We start from the raw sequence: 5,741 nt of genomic DNA on the forward strand, positions 1-5,741 counted from the left end.
TCTGCACCTTACACTCCATCACTGTGACATAACATGAAAAATAAAAAACATTTTTTTCACCCAGTGCAAACTTTATTTGCTCTCATTTATCTTTTCACCTTGGATCCCAATTCACTGTCTAAAATCTTATTCTTTAAAAATGGGCCAGGGGTCTATTTTAATTTAACATCAATATTTTAAAAGTAGAGAATTTGGAAAACACAATACTATGCAATAAATGTCTGTAAGTCTTCTGAGTGTTTGAGTGTTGCATAAGTGTTGATATTTACATAAAATTACATTCACAGATATCCATTCTCATAGCAATAGATTTTGAATTCATAATTTGAATTTTTATGAACACTTATCTCTGTCTTATAAATACTTGCAATTTACCAGTCCATATATATAATGGCTCTCAATTTTCTTTTTTTTAAATATATTTTATTGATTTATTTTACAGAGAGGAAGGGAGAGGGATAGAGAGTTAGAAACATCGATGAGAGAGAAACATTGATCAGCTGTCTCCTGCACACCCCCGACTGGAGATGTTCCCACAACCAAGGTACATGCCCTTGACCAGAATCGAACCTGGAACCCTTGAGTCCGCAGGCCGAAGCTCTATCCACTGAGCCAAACCAGTTAGGGCTGGAATGTTTTTATAGCCAATTTGCATTCATGAGGCATTATACCATTTGCATATTCTCATGTTGTTAAAAATTCCTTGTTAACATCATTTTAATAGCTGAATAGTGGTCCATTATGTGGATGTACCATCATTTACTTTACTATTCCCTTGATGTTATGCAATTGGACTATTTATGAATGACTTTCACAGCACCAAATTATTGATGGGGAATATAAGACATTTGGGAAGGTGGGAGAGGCTAGCAATCTGAATCTGTGCTAGTAACCTGCCTTCTAACGCACACTCTTGCTAACCGATATTTAACTCCATTGATACCTGTTTTGTCTTACAGAACCTGTTTCCCACAATACTCCCATTTTACAGAGGCCATAAATAAAGACTGTAATAGCTTAGCTAGAGGGGAGGTCACTGGCACCCCCCAGACCAGGCATTTAGATACAATCTAACTTCTCCATTCTAACTGACTCAGGAAGGGCCATGGAAGCCCACCATAAAAGCCTGGTAGTTAGGAAACAGATAGAAAACAAAGAAACCAAAGGGTATAAAGAGAAAGCTTCCTCCATATTCATTCACTCGGGATTTGGAGAGCTGACTCCCTGAGTCACTACTAGTACATCTGAAAATAAATGAGTTTTTCCTGGATCTCCGAGTATTCCCTGTGCATTTTTCGGCCACCTGGTAAATTCTGCAACATTATAATACAATGAAAGGCACTTATCAAGGTCAATTCAGTATTGATGGAAGTTGAACCTATTTTCAATGACTGGGAACTGACAGGCCAGCAGAAGACATTTGGCTCAGGTGGACTAGAAAGTCCTGAACAAGAAAGTGGCCCCAGCTTCATTTCGTGAAACAGCCAGCAGTCACCCTATCTGGCACAACAGGAGGCAGCCACACCAGAGGGTGAGACAGCAGGCCAACAATAACAATGGCTGCTTACAACCCACAGTCTCAACTTAGAGCCCACAGACTCAACGGCCAGCACTAATCAGTCTGAAGGACAACGAACTCCATCTAATCAGACTAGAACACTTACATCCCTCAGCCTCTGCCCCTTGCATTTTTCGCGAATAAAATTCAACCCCAAGGACAGTGGAGACTGAGTCCTAACCTACCCCAGTTGTGGTGCCATCCCCCAATCCCTCTAATGAACTTCCCTCCTGCTTGCTCGCTGCGTCTGCCTAAATCCTTGAGTGACTCCAATCTTACAGGAAATATATGCTTCCATATATCCACATTTTACAGAAAGTATTGAAGTTCTGATGTGACTATGTGTCACCCTATCTCAGTTATCTTGGGCCCACCTCTCGGCAACACAAGTGTGTCAAGAGCCAGAGAGTATGGGATAGGAAAAGATGTATGGCAAATAGGGAAGGGTTTAGAGAGGGACAACCTGAAATACTTCCCTAAGAGATAAGGACCAATTCAGTTCCTGATGTGAGCCAGACAAAGCATGGGACACCCAGGAGACCAGTAAGTTTAGATGAGGAGGTTGCCACAAAGTGGCTTGATTACCTCCAGCAGGCCGGGCAAGATTCAGGAATTTTGAAAGCTGGAGGGAAAATAGAATGATTAAGTTTAACACTTTTATACTCAAAGGGCCAGAGTAATTCTGTCAGATCGGGAGATATGATTTGTGTTGTTGTTTTTTAATCCACATTGACTTCTCATCCCCTGTGCCCTTTCCCAAGTCTTACAGGGACTGACCATCACTTTTCACAATTCAATAGGTAAGAGCCTTACTATGTGCTATGCTCCATGCAAGTGATTTTACATATATCATCTCTATTTATCCTCACAGTGACCCTATGACATTGTATTATTATCCCTGTGTTACAAATAGAGATAACTGATGCTCAACATGGTTAAGCACACACTCAAGACTGGACAGCCAAGATGTGATGATTCCAAAGCTGTGTTCTTAAAACTTTCATCCTCTATATTCATTCCCAACTAAGGTTACAGGTCTTATCTCAAGATATTCTGGTTCTGTGATTCCAGTTGGTACCTAACCCAAGGACTTCATAAATATGTAACTTTGGATACACAGAAAATGCTGGAGTTTAATCCTTACATGAGTTCCCAACTGGAAAAACAACTCAAAGATTATGATTCACTTCCAATGAGTCAGGTACATCATGGACAGTCAGGGGCCATTTGCTTTCAATCTACTCAGTACTTGGGATCTGTAAATAAAAAGAATTGTCGCAGTGTTATTGCTAGCACAACTCAGTAATTATTTGAAAGGAAAATGAACTTTAAGAGAGATAAAATTGGAGATAAAAGACGTTTTTAAATAGTGTAACTTCATATTTGAATTATTAGGAAAAAATTCTGAATTTCAGAGCAGTAACAAACACACTTCCTTATATTAAGACAGGAAAGTTACTTACTTTAAAGTTTAAATGGCCTGGCCAGTGTGGGTCAATGGTTGAGCATCAACCCATGAACCAAGAGGTTTCCAGATCTATCCCCAGTGGCTTACAGGAGGCAGTTAATCAATGTTTCTTTCTTATTGATATTTCAATCTCTCTATCTCTCTTCTTTCCTCTCTCTCTAAAATCAATAAAAAATATTAAAGTTTAAATGATTTCTCTGTCACTCACAACCATTAGCCACCTACTCATAACATTATATTTAATACCAACTACAATTACACTGATTGTTCATTTTATTGAATTATATATCACTGAGTAGGAGGAATCTGAATTAATTTCCTTTGTTCATGAACCAGTTTTGTCTAGACAGCCCAAAACGTAGCTACATTTTTATATTTTCTCCATCCTTTTGATAAGGGTTAGCTAACTAGCTTAATTAGGAGGACAGGAAGGGGAAATCCAGGAAGGATAGAGGCATTTCTGGCCTGAACAAATAAAACAGCCATAAACCAAGGACAGAGGTATCTCTGGCCTGAGCAATTAAAGCAACCCTAAGGTAGATCAAAAGGAGCCCTGACCTGAGGACTTGGAAGAGCCATAGGGGTAATAATACATCTCCAGCCAGGACACCTGAGAGAGAGAGACATAAGGAAGGTCAAAAGCAACTCTAACCTGAACAGATAAGATGGATAATGTTGAAAAATAAGGGGGAGAGGAGGGGGAGAGGAGGCGGGGCACCATATGGGCTTTGAGCTTTGTAGCAGAATGACCAATGAGGAAAGCACGGGAGTACAAAAATAAGGAAAGGGTCCAGGTAGAAAAGGTCATGTTCAGACAAAGAGCTACAGCCTTTATAAACGCAGAGATAAAGAGACTCAGTAGATTCAGATTCAGATATTTTAGATTTTTTTCCCATTAGAGAAAGAGAGAGAACAGGCTTTTCCCATTTAGGGGCCACTCCCCAGGGGGTCCCCTTTGGGGACACCCCTACCCAGATGGAGCTTGTATATGCTTCTAATAAACTTTTACATTTTTATTAAAGAAATCTTTTAATCCACGAGTTTATTCTTCAAACTTCGTCACACAAGAACCCACAAGAAGAATCTGCACCCTGAACTCCATGTTTCACTTGAACTTGTTTTCCCATAATTCTTACTTTATATAGATGTGGTTTTATTTCTATTCTATATGATAGCCCATTATAGTTTAGATCTTTTATTTTTGCCTGATCAAAGTTGTCGGATCATTAAAAAGTAGGGTCAAGTTGACACTGTTTTCTGCCTTTCTGACTCATTCATGTTCTCTGATTAGATTACAATGTTAGGATTGTAAAATGTCAGATTTTTAAAAGTGCTTCAATGTTTATTCAGTGAAAATAGTTTTTTAGTACTAGAAAAACCTTCCAACAGTACCATAAAATGGTTCACAAACATTTTTTTGAACATTTCTATTGATAGAAAACTCATTAAATCTTGAGGTGGTCTATTTCTCTATATTATCTTATTTTTGTGGAAACTAGCCCAAGTACTGTCTCACTTGAGGCTTTGAATGTCCCTGACCTGTAGAATGAAGCCTTGCTACAGCTACTTGGGAATACAGAACACAGTCATTGGAAGGGTCTTCATCATATGGAGTGGGGGCCTTTCTCTCTACTTTCCAAACTTTCTCTCTCCTTTTCACTTTAACTTCAGTCAGTGGCACTATCTGAATTCACACTTTAGTCTCATATTGACAAAAGCCTTGACTTGCAGTGATTCAGAGCACTTCCAATTGCATAAAAAAGCAGTTTTTAAAATGTCATAAAATAGCCTGGCTGGTGTTGCTCAATGGTTGAGCATTGACCTATGAACCAGGGGGTCACAGGTTCGATTCTCAGTCAGGCCACAGCCCGGGTTGTGGGCTCAATACCCAGTAAGGGGCGTGCAGGAGGCAGCCAATCAATGATTCCCTCTCATCATTGATGTTTGTATCTCTCTCTCCCTAACTCTGAAATCAATAAACATATATTTTAAAAAATAAAATAAAATATTCTCCTAGAGCAATGACTTTTAATATAAAAAATTACCTGTAATTCTGAATAGCAGAGACAAAGTGGACAGATGGCGCAGCCATTACTTAACAGGAACAAAATTATTATAGCTACAATTTAGATGGCACAGCAAAGACCCATCAGAGGGAGAGCAAGAGTACGGACTCCACATTACTTTGCTTCTTAACAACTGATCTTCAACAGAAGAGTAGGTAAAACAATAGACACCTCAATCTGATTTTCGTGAAATTGCTGTGGGAGAGCACCCACTTAATCTTGATTGCAAAGAAGAAACACCAAGGCAAAGCTTGACTTCTTAGCAAACTATGCCAAAGGTGGTAAGGATTTTACAATAGAAACAGTCATCCTTTTTTCTAAATATCAAACTGAATCAGGAATCTTAAGCTATGCGGCAAAAGGCAGTGAGACTGAATGCTTTATATATAACTAGAAGTCTGATACACAAAATTCATGCAAGGAGCTTGGTCCTCACTGCTTCCGCGGCTGCCACGGCTGCCTTGGCCTCCTCCGCCACAGCTTTGTCCAGAAGGTCATCTGGAGGGTGTCCGGAAGGTTGTTCAGCTGTCTGGTCTAATTAGCATATTATGCTTTTATTATTATAGATGGAACATATAGATAATACATATGTGATACAATAAGATTTAAGCTAATAAAAATATTTGTATATTCCATATTAATATTATAT

Source organism: Myotis davidii, unplaced genomic scaffold, assembly GCF_000327345.1.
Source record: "Myotis davidii unplaced genomic scaffold, ASM32734v1 scaffold951, whole genome shotgun sequence".
In the NCBI taxonomy this organism is placed as follows: Eukaryota; Metazoa; Chordata; class Mammalia; order Chiroptera; family Vespertilionidae; genus Myotis; species Myotis davidii.